The 16,522-nt window shown below is 43.9% G+C and overlaps 1 pseudogene; it reads left to right on the top strand.

Moving 5' to 3' along the window:
- Positions 1–13,089: 13,089 nt before the first annotated feature.
- On the top strand, positions 13,090–13,206 carry LOC126428441 (5S ribosomal RNA; annotated as a pseudogene).
- The last annotated feature ends 3,316 nt before the right edge of the window (positions 13,207–16,522 follow it).

Raw genomic sequence — 16,522 nt, 5'->3', positions numbered from 1 at the left:
TTCCTGGTGTGTCCGCTGTGCCGTGCGTGTGATCATTGCTTATACAGCCCTCTCGCAGTGTCCGGAGCAAGTATGGTGGGTCTGACACACCGGTGTCAATGTGTTCTTTTTTCCATTTCCAGGAGTGTACATGACGATACGGATGAAAGTCGGACAAGTCCAAAAAGTAGCCAGCCGTTGTGGCCGAGCGGTTCTAGGCGCTTCAGTCCGGAACGGCGCTGCTGCTACTGTCGCAGGTTCGAATTCTGCCTCGGGCATGGATGTGTGTGGTGTCCTTACGTTAGTTAGGTTTAAGTAGTTCTAAGTCTAGGGGACTGATGACCTCAGATGTTGAGTCTCATAGTGCTTAGAGCCATTTGAACCATTTTGAACCAAAAAGTAGTTTTGAGATAAACGTATCGACACGGTTCTTTCGATAATTTTATGAGTGCGATACTTTACTCACGATGCTACTCAAGAGTAGAGTATCGTTATTTTTCGTTCGGTACTCATCCCTAGACGACCCACGCGTAGAAAAACATTATTGCCTTTGACGGCGGCACTGAAAGCGTCGGTCATTCGGGGACTGTGCCGAACCATGGACTCCAATGCCCAATGAAAATCGGCTACAAGTGGCTATCATAAAAGGAACGTTGGCTGCCCAGCGTATCTCGAATGGCTCTCCAACGAACGCCCTGGTTGCTCGCTGGGAGCGTATTAATGTCGCCTTGGCGCCAGCCGGAGCTTGACGGCTTGCTACACTACTACCGAACCACACTGCCCAGTCACATTAATGGGACCACATGTTAAAAGCCTGACTAACAATCTTTTATAGCACGGACTGCTGCGAGACGTGAAGGAAGAGAGTCAGTGAGGTTCTGAAAGGTAAAAAGGGAAATGGTGAAACACGCTGATTCCTGCTCCTTGGGCATCTGCGTTATGTTTCTCGGTTGGGTATCCATGGTACGTACAGCCCCGTCAATTTGGTACACAGACTCTCCATTGGGTTTTAATCCGGGGAGTTTAGTGGTCAGAGGGTTACGGTGAACTCATTCTGGTGCTCTTTGGACCAAGCACGTACGCTGCGAGCTGTGTGACACATTGCATTGTCCTGACGATACATGTTATCGTGCCAAGCAGAAACAACCAGGGATAGGTGCATATTTTTGTTATCCATTGTGCATTCCAGAATGACGAGATCTCCCAGGAAATGACACGAAAGAACACTCGTTAGAATCCCCCTGTAGAAAAATTCGCCGCGCTGCCTCTACAACCATCCATAATTGTGAAAGTGCGCAGGATTTTATGTACTAACTGACATGGCGATTATGTCTCATAGATGTTCGATGGGATTCATGATGGGCTATCGGCTCGGTGACATGGCGCATTATGACGCATAAAAATACCATTTAGGAAGACGATGTCCATCAATGATTGCATTTCTTCTCCGAGTAGCCGAACATAACCGTTCCCAATCAATGATCGGTTTAGTTGAACAAGAGGACCCAGTCCATTCCACGTAAATACAGCCCACACCACTATTGAACCACCACCAGCTTGCGCAGTGCTTTGTTGACAACTTGGCTCCAAGGCTTCGTGGGGTCTGCACCATTCTCGAACCCAACTATCTGTTCTTGCTACCTGAAATCGGGATTCATCTGACCAGGCTACGGTTTTCCATTCGCCTAGTGTTCATCCGATATAGTCACGAGCCCAGAACAGGTGCTGCAGGCAATGTCGTGCTGTTAACAAAGGAGTAGCGTCGGTCGTCTGCTCCCATAGCCTATTAGCGTCAAATTTCGTCACATTGTCCTGACAGATATGTTCGTCGTACGACCCAGATCAATTTATGGAGTTATTTCTCGAAGAACTGCATTGGGAAATCTACTTAAACGCTGCTGCTCTCGGTCGTTAAGTGAAAGCCGTCGACCACTGCGTGGTCCGTGGCGAGAACTAATGCCTGAAATTTGGTATCTCGGCACACTCTTGAGACTGTGAATCTCAGAATATTGATTTCCCTAACGATTTTCCAAATGTAATGTCCCATGCGCCTACCTCCAACTCCCATCTCGCGTTCGTTAATTCCCGTCGTGCGGCCATAATTAAATCAGAAACCTTTCCACACGAATCACCTGAGCACAAACGACAGCTCCACCAGTGCACTGCCCTTTCATACATTGTGAACGCGATACTATCGCCAACTGTACACGTGCATATCTCTATCCCATGACTGGGATAGTGCGTGTGAGTGAAATAATATGACAATTCGAGTTTGTGTGTACATGTTATTGCTCACCTGTTGATTGCAGCTTTTACGAAGTTTGTTGAATACGTCAAGCAAATTTCAGAGTTGTTAATTTCTGTCATTTGTCAGGTGTACTTTTTCATGTGTTTGTCTGGAATAATTAGTTTTGAGAGTCTAAAGCCTGTTGATTTATAAAAAAATTTAAGGGCAGTTGTTTGGAAATTGTTTTGGCTTATAGTGGGTAGTAAGTTATTTTCAAGTCGTTACTTAACCCTAACTAAATACATTTAAGCGACCTGCAACCAAATACCTTCATAACGAAGAGTTTAAGTCAGTCTCGTGTCTGAATATAGTATTCTGCGATACAGGTACGCTCTTAACTGAGATGACTCTAGTGGATCGAACATGCTGAAGTAATTAAAGCGATCAGTCTTTATTACAGCAGGCTTAATTAAGCCCATTCCTATAGCGTTATCACAGCATAGCCGTTAAGATCGAGGTTTACCGTTGCAGTCTGGCTGGCTCAGAGGTTTTCGTGCATTGTGGACATACCAAGGACATGATCTCGATCCTTTGTGCTGGCAAAGATTTTTCGTTGGTGAGAGAAATGCATCTATATTTATATTCCCTAAGTCACTGTATGACTTCGAGTTAATGATAAATAGACTTAAGGGTCATATCTTCTGCCTTCCTGGAAGTTCGTAGATAGTACGTGGGAAGGTGCTCCTCTGTATAAACAAGAAACGGTAGTTATTATTCGAGATTTATATTAGTGGATGTAAGATGTTTCTTGACTGCTATTTGAACGTGTACTCCAGGAATCTGCTCGCCCAACGATTCGGTACCTGCTTACCAGCACACCAGGCAACAAAATTAATCATAATAGGCCATTCAAAGTAGAAATTGTAAAGCATCGTCATAACTTAGTTCAGTTCTGATTTCCATATTCGATTCCTCGTCACTGACTCATCCCAACTTCAGAATAATTAAGATTTGGAAAAACGCTGCATCATCCAATTTCTCAATTTTAACTCATTTCTTTTATTGCTGTTGAGGTAGAGAACTCATGTCCAGCCAATGAATCTTTAATTCAAATTACTATAGCATTATTCGTATCCGTATAATTTGGACACTTAAAGTTTTGGACTCCCGAAATATCGCCGACAAGCTGATGGGCAGTCCATAGTTGAGGGATGCCGCTTATTTATCAAGTATCAACGTGAGCATTTTGCTTTGCAGCTATCCGTGAATCTTGTAAAATGAAATCAAATTTAAGTAACCAGTAACTTTACTTAAGTTCCCACGCGCGTTTCGGAGAATTAGAACTCAAGCATCAGATGCCATCCGGCGCAAGCTCGATACCTTCCTTTTCAAGGACATAAACAAGTATTTTGGATTCTGGAGTCTCTTCTCTGTCTCAAATGATCTCTAGTTCAGGTTGCTGCTGCAACTACTAATCTCCATATTTCTTCATTTTAAGATTATTTTCAGATAATTCTTTTTTATCGGGAATTTCTGCTACCTTAGCACACGCATCTGGGCCCAGGCTATGTTTCCAGCATCTTTGTTATCTACACAAAACGCGGCCTGTATTATGGTGAGGCACTACTGCTGCCGCGATAGCATGGGCATTCTCAAGCACTTCTCTCGTAAGTCTTCCTCTGTTCGCCAGCCACAATGCCAGGAGTATCTGGTAGCGCGATATCAGGATACCAGTTAATGGAAGTTTGCTGCCGGGAGCTCTTCGACAGTCTCATGAAGGAAGCGGCGCGCTGCAAAGTTTTGTCGGCACACGGAAGACTCCGCAGAGCACTTTAACCCGCAGAGTTTGCCGTCTGTTTAACGTGCTGGCACTGCGGTATATTGACAGCGCCCAACTTCGTTGATAAACGGGTGTACGACACGGCGTGGCTGCATGGTATTGCCGGAGAGACGTCTTCAATTTGGTGCCCCTCACCAGCTTACCTTACATGACTCCTCTAAGGGCGCGATAACGCAACGTGCTGGGCTTTCATTCGAGAGCAACCGGCCCGGTCCGGCCAGCTAACTAAAAAATGCTGTTTATGGACACATGTTTACGTCGTATAATATGAATCGTCCTATTAGAAAGGCTTACATGACACATCGTCTCAAATATTGCTCCTTACTGGACACGTAAATTATAGGAACACTCATCATTTTGTACAGACATATAAAGGTAGAACATATAATAGACACTAAAATCCTTGACGCAGCAACATTGCTCTCTTTGATGTAGAAAGTATGTACAGTTGCATTCCTGTCAATGAAGCCATAAGAATAATTGCAGAAAACCTGAAAACACACAACCAGCTACCTCATGAACACACAGATGAATCCATAAAATTATTACAGTTAGTAACACAACACAATTGTTTAAATAGTTCTAAGTTCTAGGGGACTGCTGACCTCAGATGTTAAGTCTCATAGTGCTCAGAGCCATTTGAACCATTTTTCAAAACGGAAAACAGTTCATCTTGACCACTTTTACATTGCTGCACACGAGATACTTCATAATACACGAACTGTGCCGATAACTTTTGTGATAAAATGTAAATAGATAAGCAGATGCAGATGGAGCCAGACACAAAACCGCTGTTTTCACAGACTTCACATTTTAATGTCCACTCTGCTTGGCACAGGTAATAAAATATCTGCAACGCACATTCTTTCCTTAAACTTTTTCCAAATAACACTCTCCGAACATTCGTATCTACTTGCGTTGGGCTCTCAGCGTACATCAAATGCGTAGGGTGGGGGGAAGAGTGCTTGACGCAGTGTAGTGTAGTTTTGTCCGTATGCAGCGACGCTATCTGGAGGCAGCAGCTGAATGTTATTTGCGTTTCAGGTGATATAAACATCCTTCCTTATGGCCGAATCGTCAAAAGCGGAAGATAAGCTCTGTGGTGCCTGTGCGTCCGAAATAATGAGGCTTTTGTGTTACCAACGAGAAACGCACTAAAGTGCCAGTCGTGTTTACGCGTCAACTCTGGTGACACCTGCGTTGTTTTGAAAAGAGTGTACGTTCTAACAGGTTCATACTTTCCTGTTATAGCATGCATATGCTAGTCTTTGTCCAGAGCCATGGTCCAGCGTACACATGCCACAGTTTTAAGTGTTGAGGAAAAGCAGAAAAACGGGAACAATTTCGGGGGTTAGCTTTTATATGTGAGTTTCATACTTGTCCCTTTAGATGAAAAATGATTTACATATTTTGGGAACGAGATTCCTATAGGCCTACTTCTTCTGTTATTGTATGTTGCTATTGTATGATGAGTCAAATTAGATGTAGAAATACTATTTGTTTGTTGAAATTGTCCTTTGGTTCCTCAGACTGCTTTTTTTGTGGGACGGCGTACAAAAATAACAGCGTCCCATAACCGGGTAGTTTTTGAGTTTTTGAAAAGGATACGGTAAAAATCCCAGTCCAATTATTTCGTAAATCGCTTCAGACAAATGGCACGGTGTTCCCTCCGAAAAAGGCGCTTCCCATTTCCTTATCCATTCTTCCTATTTCGAGGTCAGGCTTCCTCCGTAGCGACTTCATCATTCACTGAACGTTAACTCCTAATCCTTTTTCCTACTTCGAATCACTAGCCCCAGAAGAACGTAGAGGATTTCTATTTCTTTTACATTTTGACTAATGATGAAAGGGTTGCTCATTTATGCCAGACCAGGAATCTGTTAATGATGCCATTGGAACTCGCGAAACTACAAGAATTACGGACAAGTCGCAGTAATAAACAGATATGTACAAACCTTCCTCGTGAATCAGTATATTAGTGTAAACTGTATCAAAATCTCTACAGGAACTCCTGACATCAGCCTTCTCATACAGACAAGATGACGCGGCCGGGAATTTCATAATATGTGCAGACGAAGAAGATACAAATAGATTTATGGCAGATCCTGGAACCAATTTCGTGTGGCTGAATGGCTCGGTCCAAGTCTTTCAATTGTCCGCCACGTTGCTTACTTGCGTCTCCCTAACCTCCCTCAGTTATCTAACTGAGGAAAGGGAATTCTACTTTGTACGGTGTAACGTGAAATCCGTACCACTTGTTTCTGGCGAGTCTCCACATCATTGAGAGGTGAATGTCAGTTTAAAATGCAGACTGAAAAATCCATGGTCCGACTGGATTCAAGCAGACAGGACATTTCGTTTTCCCGACACACGCTTTACCACTTTTTTCGTTTTCTGATTTTTTTCTTAAATGGGCCTACAGACCTCCCTTTCTAGTCCTTCGTTGCGCTCGCCATATTCTCCTTCATCGGCGCCGGCTTCATCGGCCTTCTGTTCCGAGAAAAATTCGTTCTTCTTTATAAATACGAAAACAAGCTGCTACTTAAATGCAGTTTATGTCATTGCCATCGTTGACTACGCATATCACAAGACCACCAGCCCGACATAGAATCTGGTCAACCTCCGCTGCCCTCTGGAGTCACGGCGGCTGTTTACTTTACGGCTTTTCCCTCCTGATAGCGCCTGTTCTCCAGCAGACCAGCTCATAGCCCCCATCATTGCCACGAGATGTCGTTCCAAAAGCCAATTAAACATGTAACAGGTTAGAGTACATACATTACACACTCATAAATAGTAAATTATATACACAGACCTTCCTCGAGAAATCAGTCCTTTTATTACTGCAAATTGTAACAAAATCCCTACAGCAGTTCCTGAGATTATCTCAACATACATAGTTGGTATAGAGCTGGTACAGGCTTAACTGTAATTCTGTCAGAGACCGCAAAGAACTCAGAAGAGCAATTGGATAGAACGGACAGTGTCTTGAAAGGAGGATGTTACATGGACATCAACACATGCAATACAAGGGTAGTGGAATGTAGTGAAATTAAATCAGGCGATGTTTAGGCAATGAAATTATGAAACGAAACACTACGAGTAGTTAAGTTTTACTAGTTAGACAATGAAATTAAAAGAACTGATAATGGATGAAGTAGAGAGGATATAAAATGTTGACTGGCGACAGCGAGAAAAGCGTTTCTGAAGAAGAGAAATTTGTTAACATCGAACTTAAATAAGTGTTAGGAAGGCTTTTCCGAACGTTTTTGGCTGAAGTGTACCTTGTATGGAAGTGAAATGTAGCAGTTCAGACAAGAAGAGAATACAAGCCTCCGAAAAGTGATGCTACAGTAGAATGCTGAAAATCGGATCACTGGATCGCGAAACTAATGAGTAAGTACTGAATGGACTTGAGAACAAAAGAAATTTGTGGCATAACTTGACTAAAGGAGGAGACTGGTTGACAGGAGACATTCTTAGACGTCAAGGCGTCATCAGTTGTGGGGGAGGGGTACTGTCGAGGGAGACCAGGAGACGATACAATAAACGGGTTCAAACGGATGTAGGTTGCAGCAGTTACTCGGAGATGAAGAGGATTGCACAGAATAGACTACCGTGGAGAATATTCGGACTGAGGACCACAACGAAACACATGTGCAGAGTGTGTCGCTTTAAGAGTACATTACTCTTCGTTTCTGTTCTCAGCACTGGGCTGGATGTATGTGATGTCCTTAGGTTAGTTAGGTTTAAGGAGTTCTAAGTTCTAGGGGACTGATGACCTCAGAAGTTAAGTCCCATAGTGCTCAGAGCCATTTCAACTAATCAGCACTGGGTATGGTTTGGTGAGCGCCAGCGAGCGGCGACTTTTGCGGTGAAGCGGTCTCGTGTCTGGGAGCTTTCACGGCTTGGTAACGGGCAACAGTGGTCTGACGCGTAATGGTCATGTCACAAACTGTCAAGATATTAGCGGCACTTGGTCTTTAAAGAAATTTACAACTGCGACGATTGGTGTTTTGTGGTCATTGGACGGAACAGTTAAAATAACTGCAGTCTGTAGTTCATATCTAGCGACCTCTTTTTTTAACCTGCGATCTTCACATACTTTTCCTGAACGTGCGCGGTCTGCACATTATGAGAATTTTTCCAACAATCCCTAGGCATTATAGCTGTTATTTTGCATCTTGTAACTAACAGCTTTTAGTGCAGTTCCAGAAATAAATTCATTCTCGAATTTTTAAAAAAAATTAACTTTCAAAATATCCGATTACGGATAGGTCGAAAATGCCAGCCGCTTTATTCTATAGAAAATGTTTCGAAAAGTTTACTTCAGCACAGTGAAATTTTTGAAGGATAGTCATGATATTATAGAAAAATCAGCGTACGTGTGCAGCTCGTGTGAAACATTTCTGGTGTTAATATCTTGTGATCTTTCTTATTCATTGGAAAATTGCTTTTGAGACGCTTATGTTGTAAACATATAGTTAATTTGGTCTTTCGTTTTTGAGACGTAAGTCATTCTCCCAAAGCGCTATTCCGCAGGATAAGTCACTCTGACATGGTTTACAGGTAATGTATTGAAACGTTAATCATTGTAAGATAAACGCGTACTGTTAATAGTGTAATCCTTTTGCTTTTTAAAGAAAGAAGAAAGATAAGTGTTTAACGTCCCGTCCTTGACGAGATCGTTAGAGACGGAGCACAAGCTCCGATTAAGGAAGGTTCAAAAATGGCTCTGAGCACTAGGGGACTTAACTTCTGAGGTCATCAGTCCCCTAGAACTTAGAACTACTTAAACCTAACTAACCTAAGGACATCACACACATCCATGCCCGAGGCAGGATTCGAACCTGCGGCCGTAGCGGTCGCGCGGTTCCAAACTGTAGCGCCTAGAACCGCTCGCCCATCCCGGCCGGCTATTAAGGAAGGATCGAGGATATCGGCCATGTTCTTTCACAGGACCACGCCGCCATACGCCTTAAGCGATTTAGAGAAATCATGCAAAACCTTATTCCGGATAGCTGAATGTGAATTTGAACCACTGTCATCCAGCATCTTACCACTGCGGCACAGAAGAACGTTTTTGCTCATTTCCTGATGAGTGGCAGCTTAGTCATATTATTAATTTTTTTTTTGGTTTATTTAAACTGGCATAGGCATACGGCCTCTGTATTGCTTATTTTTTAATGTCAGCTGCAATATGTTTTCTCGATTGTGACTAGCACACAGTCCACAAATATGTAGCCATATCTGTCATTTTTTCACCCCTATGAATTGCGTAATTGACCACTAGACTTCACAAGAGGCGTACTCTGCAAGATGCAGGCGTTTCTGCTGGAAACAGTTGTATTAATAAGCAGAGTGTATTCATGGATAGGAGTTATCAAGGAGAAATGATTTTGTGATTTTAGATTAGACTTAAACTTGCTTTGCTACTTGTCAGGCATTTTATTTTTCTTTGAACTTTAACTTGATTTAGCTACACTGTCTTATCAAAACTATGCGGACATCGCTGTGCAACGCGGAACTGACCACCAGATTCGCGAGAGGCGGAACCAACAGCTTCAAGCGAGGTGGAGAGTATTGTGTTGTCAGTAGAAAAGCAGTAACAGTTGAAATGGTCGCTTTCGTGGACTTATTGACTTCTGACGTAGACTAGTCATTCGATGCCAGCCGAGTAACAAGTCCATCAGGGAGATTTCAACCATTCTAAAGATGCCGAAGTCGACTACTGTTGATGTGATGTGAAGTGGGAAGGTGAAGGAACAGCCGTAGCTAGACAAGACCAGGCAGGCCTCATGTACTGATGGACACTGACCGTCGATCATTGCGCGAGGAGGCTGTGAAATACCGCATGATATCACCAGAAGGAATCACTCGTGAATTCCGAAGTGTTATCGGCGATCCAGTTAGCACAAGGACCTTGCGCTGGCAGTTAAAAGGAACGCAGTATAATGTTCGAGCAGCTCCTCATACGCCACGGATTTCTTCAGTCAGTGCTAAGCGACGCTTGAGGTGGTGGAAAGAGAGACGCGACTGGACAGTGGATGACTGAGAGATCTGGAGTTATGAACCATGCTTAACCATGTGGCAATTCGATGGAAGAGTTTGGGACTGGTGAATGTCCAGGTTCCAACAGCGAAGTACGGAGAAAATGGTGTTATGGTGTGGAGGTAGTTTTCGTGGTTAGGGTGTGGTCACCTTACTGCGCTTAGACAACGCTAAATGCGAAAGTATATTAACATATTTTACAGCACTGTGTACTTCATACACTGGAGGAAAAGTTCGGAGACGGTGACTGTTTCTAGCAGGATGACAATGCCACTCCATTTGGGGAATGTTATTGCCCACAACCCACTGCCTCACAGATACTGCTTTAAGACAAAGCGACATCTGTGAGACGGTGGTCTGTGGACAGTAACATTCCACAGTCCCGACCTGAAACCAATGGGACACCTTTGGGACGAGTTAGAACGTCGACTTCAATCCTGACCTCAGTGTCAAACACCATTATCATCTCTGGTTTCAGCTTTTGAGGAAATGTGGGCTGCAACTCCTCCATAGATATTCAGAAACCTCATTGAAAGTGACGCTAGCAAATTTGAGGACGTCATAAGGCCAAGGGTGGTGACACCCCGTATTAATGTCCACTAATAGATGTCTGGACACATTTAACCTTGTAGTGTGTTTTGGAAACAATTCCATTTAAAAACGAAAGTCATGCTTCGAATGGGACTCTAAACCTGGACCTCTGCTTCAAGAGGCAGAACGCAGCCTAGTGATCACAGTGGTGGGCGGGACTGTCATCCTCTCGTAATAAGAGTCCGTAGTCTACTATATAATGTGATAGTTACCCACGTTTAAAAACCTCCAAAGCGACATAAATGACGCTGAGACAATTAATTTAATATAAGACACACAGAGTTGCAAATGCTGGAAAATACGCCGAAAGTGGATGACAAATGTTGAGCATGTTATGTTGCCACATGACGTACATCGCCGTACAGGCAGGGGTTGAGCCTATTGGCCTGTCGCACTTGATTATCCCAACCCAGTTCAAGTACAATGTCGGTGTGACTCCGGGCCCACGTGCGCGACTTGAGCGTGTGGGGCTCGGGATTCGAGACTTGCTTCTGGCAAGCAGTACATTTTTCAGTGCGTTAGACAATTTTGTGTTTAGGCTGAGGTAAGATTTATTATTTTATTTACCGATCTCGCGGTCTCCTCTGATTTATTGTGAAGTACACTACAAGAAAACCTACCGCATTGCATCACACTTAAATGAGTTTGTAATTTCTACGTATACATCAGATAACATTTACTGTGAAGAGCCGCGAATTGTAGTTCGATATCTGTGGGACAAAGGGTATAAACCGAGTGCAGTTCACAGAGACATGGGTGGCGCGTATGGGGACGATTGCACGGACCGTAGATCTCCTGCCCTGTGAACCTTAGTAATTCTCGACGCTCCGGGCGGCCGGTAACAGCTGCAACCCCGCAGAATGTCAGGGCCAATGAGGCAGAAATTTTGAAGGACCAGCGTGTGGATCTACTAACCCCGTAGGAGCAGTTTACTATTTCCTATCGATACAGTACATCAGACGCCGAAATATCGTAAAGTTAGTGCTCGTTGGGTGCCTAAGAAACTGACTGACAACCACATGGGCCCAGCGAGTGATGACAGCCTTGGATGACTTAACTCGTTACGCCGCACTGTGGCATGTCTTCACTGTTGGTGATTCGTGGGCGTACCACTACACGCCCGATACCAAGCAGGTCTCTATAGAGTGTGGAAGCATGCTGGTTCCCCAGGATGAAAAAAGTTCAGAGTGACTCAGTCCGCTAGTAAAATGCTTGTGACAGTTTTCTGGAATAGCGTGATGTGTTACTATAGTACTTTGCTGAAGACTGTGCATGCTACAGCCTATATTAAAACTTTGGTTAAGTTGTGTCGTGTTCTAATGTGACAGAATTAATGCTAACATGTAAGGTTGCGGGGGTTTTGTTTTTGCTTATTCTTGAATTGAGAACAACTGTGTGAGGTGGAATGACAAGTTTAATGTCGCAATATTTCTCACCAAATTACAGCTTTTCACACAGTTTTCAACTCGCCAACATAAAAACAGCGCAATGGATAACGCATCTTGCCAGCATCAAAAAGTGAAATAAGTTTATACACAACAATGTTAAATATTAACTCTCTGAAAGAACATTAATCTTAAGCACAATATTATGAATGTTTAATTGGAAGTTTCTTTACATTAATCTTAAGCACAATAATATGTGAGTTTAATTGGACATTTCTTTACAAAACTGCTCCTACACATATGTTATGATGTTGGTCAGTACTACGAAAATCGTCCGATTCCGGTTCAAAGTTCGGTACTATTTAGGATGACAATCAAGTCTACGATGGATGGTTAGTCAAGTGACATATTTGAGCGCAAGATTACCCAGGCCTGCTCGAGTTTACAGTGGGCGCAAGCTGGTGAACCAACAAAGTTTATGTCTCTGCATGCAGTATTTGCCTTAAGCTGCGACGTGCTGCTGTCTGCAAGTCCGCTCTCTCCCACTGAAATTCCTACAAAACTAATCTGGCCTTTGCTGAACTTTCCAGCCGAAACTTTCCCTATGTTTCTCGTTATGCGAGAAAACATGTACTCAGTCCTAGTCTTATTATGTGGCGATATATACGCGCATGGTTGGAGCAGCGTGCATATTATAGTGCCCTCTCAGTTCTCGCAAGAAGAATTAACTAATTTGGCTGGTTCCTTTCTCCACAGTTGGAGCTAAACGTTGCTACAGCTAATTTTAGCTGGAGTACAGCCGCTGTGAACGCAGTGTCCATACAAATTTCTTGTCTGCGTCGTACGGAGCGTTTAGCGCTCCGTTCTGCACTTGACGCCAGTTCAGAGTAGAGTCGCCACCTATTTCTCTCTTGTCCTACTCATGGCAGAACTGCCTCCCTCCACTTGGATTCCTTTTTCACGTCCTCTTATTTTGTAGAAACACCCTCAACCAATTGCAACGTCCCTTCTATCAAACTGGCAACGGCCTTGCCGCAGTGGCTACACCGGTTCCCATGAGATCACCGAAGTTAAGCGCTGTCGGGCGTGGCCAGCACTTGGATGGGTGACCATCCAGCCGCCATGCGCTGTTGCCATTTTTCGGGGTGCACTCAGCCTCGTGATGCCAATTGAGGAGCTACTCGACCGAATAGTAGCTCCGGTCAAAGAAAACCATCATAACGACCGGGAGAGCGGTGTGCTGACCACACGCCCCTCCTATCCGCATCCTCAACTGAGGATGACGCGGCGGTCGGATGGTCCCGGTGGGCCACTTGTGGCCTGAAGACGGAGTGCTTTTTTTTCTATCAAACTGCATCGAAACTTCAGTAGTTTTCTCCTTACTAGTGAGTTTCCGCCAATCGGGCGTTTTGTGCCTGTTCTAGACGCCTAAAGTACATTGACCTTTCCGTGTGTCGCACTCGCTGGACGAAAATGCGCCACGTGCTTTTGTTCGTATCCCATTGGAATTTCGAAACGCAGGAAAAGGAACCCAAGTGGAGGGAGGCAGTTCTGCCATCAGTAGGACAAGAGATAAATTTTGAGGGGGAGACTTCTCTGAACTGGCGACAAGCGCACAACGGAGCGCTTAACGCTCCGTACGACTCAAAGAAATAAATTGGCGTGGACAATGCGTTCACAGCGGCTGCACTCCAGCTAAAATTAGCCGTAGCAACGTGTAGCTCTAACTGTGAAGAAACTTCTTAATGACAATACTCTCCCCCACGCTGCTGCTTCTGTTCGTGAGAAAATCGCCGTTTTTGGATGGGAGGTGCTCCAGCTTCCACCACACAGTCCGGACCTTGCACCGTGGGTCTTTCATATGTTTGGTCCCATGAAGAAATTCCTGGCCGGCCAACGGCATGTAACAGATGCGAAAGTGGAATCAGCAGCCCGCAGATGGCTACACTCCAACTAAACGGACTTGTACGAACAAGGGCGTGTTGAAACTGTACCACGATGGGAGAAATGTGTTGATAACGTTGGTGACTATGTAAAAAAGTAGGTAAAAGACGTAAGATAAGGTTTTATTTTGTTTCGTTACCCATTAAAGTTTAAAGCTTTTGGCGACAAAATTATTGTGCATGTCCTTACCATCTTTCCACGTATTAAATTACTCGTCTCAGCGTCATCTACGTGTGTAGATGTGTTTTAAAACTTTAATAAAAGTCAGCCTGTAGAGGTCCAGCACATACGCGCCACCATGGCAAGAGGCGGCGGCTACGAGGCAACTCGTAGAGGCAGGCAGGGTTGTAGTGGCGCGCCCTCGGAAGCTGCGCAGGTCAGAGGGTGGGCTGGTGGCCTGTCGCCTGTCAGTTGCTCCAGTGAGCCGCGAACGCGGGGGCGGCAGCCGCAGCCCGCAGCCCGCAGCCTGCTGCCTTATTTAGCAGCCGCGCCACGGCCGACCGTCCCAACTCAATGACGCCCACTACCTGCTCATTCACGCAAGCCGCCACGACCTGAGCCGTGGTGGACGATACGTCTGCTTATTAAATATACAACCCTTACGTATTTCCATCTCCACTGTTTATTTATTTATTTCATTAACAGTGGCAACGGCCTTACCGAAGTTAAGCGCTGTTGGGAGTGGCCGGCACTTGGATAGGTGACCATCCAGTCGCCATGCGCTGTTACCATTTTTCGGGCATTTTCGGGGTGCACTCAGCCTCGTGATGCCACTTGAAGAGCTCGACCGAATAGTAGCAGCTTCGGTCAAGAATACCATCATAACGATCGGGAGAGCGGTGTGCTGACCCCACGCCCCTCCTATCCGCATCCTTCTCTGAGGATGACACGGCGGTCGGATGGTTCCGGTAGGCCACTCGTGGCCTGAAGGTGGAGTGCATTTATTTCATTAACAGTACAGAGTAACCTACCGCTTCGAAATGTAAGGTGGGTTGGATGCTTCCAAATCTAATAGCAAAGACTTCTCATTGTTACAATCTTACTGGTATACAGTTGTTACTGCTTCTTTTTAATAATATAAAGAACATAATATATAAAGATTTCTCTGAGGTTACAGCGAAATGAATGCTTAACAATTGTTAAAATCGTTCCATATAATTTTTTACTACCTAGTTGATGAGAATGTAATTTATATAATGCAAATGTCAAAGAAAAATAAAAAATGAAAATGTAACAAAATGAGCGCGGTGAAACTAATTTGCAGGATGTAGAGGGAAATGATATGCTGTATTTGGATGTGTAATACAGTCTAATTTACAATTTGTACAGAAACCAGATGGCAGTTGTAGCCTCTCCCCGATGTTATCCAATCCGTATATTGAGCAAGCAGTAAAGGAAACAAAAGAAAATTTCGGAGTAGGAATTAAATTAAAATCCTTGGAGAAGAAATAAAAACTTTGAGGTTGGCCGATGACACTGTAATTCTGTCAGAGACAGCAGAGGACCTGAAAGAATAGCTGAACGGAATGGACAGTGTCTTGAAAGGAGGATATAAGATGAACATCAACATCAACATCAACAAAAGCAAAACGAGGATAATGCAATGTAGTGGAATTAAATCGGGTGATGCTGCGGGAATTAGATTAGGAAATGAGACACTTAAAGTAGTAAATGAGTATTGCTATTTGGGGAGCAAAATAACTGATGATAGTCGAAGTAGAGAGGATATAAAATGTAGACTGGCGATGGCAAGGAAAGCGTTTCTGAAGAAGAGAAATTTGTTAACATCGAGTATAGATTTAAGTGTTAGGAAGTCGTTTCTGAAAGTATTTGTATGGAGTGTAGCCATGTATGGAAGTGACGATAAATAGTTTAGACAAGAAGAGAATAGAAGCTTTCGAAATTTGGTGCTACAGAAGAATGCTGAAGATTAGATTGGTAGATCACATAAGTAATGAGGAGGTATTGATAGAATTGTGGAGAAGAGGAGTTTGTGGCACAACTTGACTACAAGAAGGGATCGATTAGTGGGACATGTACTGGGGCATCAAGGGATCACCAATTTAGTATTTGAGGGTAGCGTGGAGGGTAAAAATCGCAGAGGGAGACCAAGAGATGAATACACTAAGCAGATTCAGAAGGATGAAGGTTGCAGTAGATACTGGGAGATGAAGAAGCTTGCACAGGATAGAGTAGCATGGAGAGCTGCAGTAAACCAGTCTCAGGACTGAAGACCACAATAACCACAACAACAACATACAGTCTAAGTAGCATGTTGGTTAATAATGGCCTATTTCTATATATTTCAGATGAGAAGGTCTCGGTACAACCTCGAGGTATTCTCATCTGAAATGGTTTGTAATCGGACAGCTATCATGTGTGGGAACTGTGTAACTTTTCTACTTGTTTATTCTTGTGAACGGATATTTGAGTAAACTGAGATGCTATTCTTTATACTCTCCTATCTTTGTTGTAATGCTGAACAATACCAATGGTGTAATTACAGTC

Source organism: Schistocerca serialis, chromosome 1, assembly GCF_023864345.2.
Source record: "Schistocerca serialis cubense isolate TAMUIC-IGC-003099 chromosome 1, iqSchSeri2.2, whole genome shotgun sequence".
Lineage (NCBI taxonomy): Eukaryota > Metazoa > Arthropoda > Insecta > Orthoptera > Acrididae > Schistocerca > Schistocerca serialis.
The sequence above is the reverse complement of the archived record's forward strand: the minus strand, read 5'-3'. Positions and strand labels throughout refer to the sequence as shown.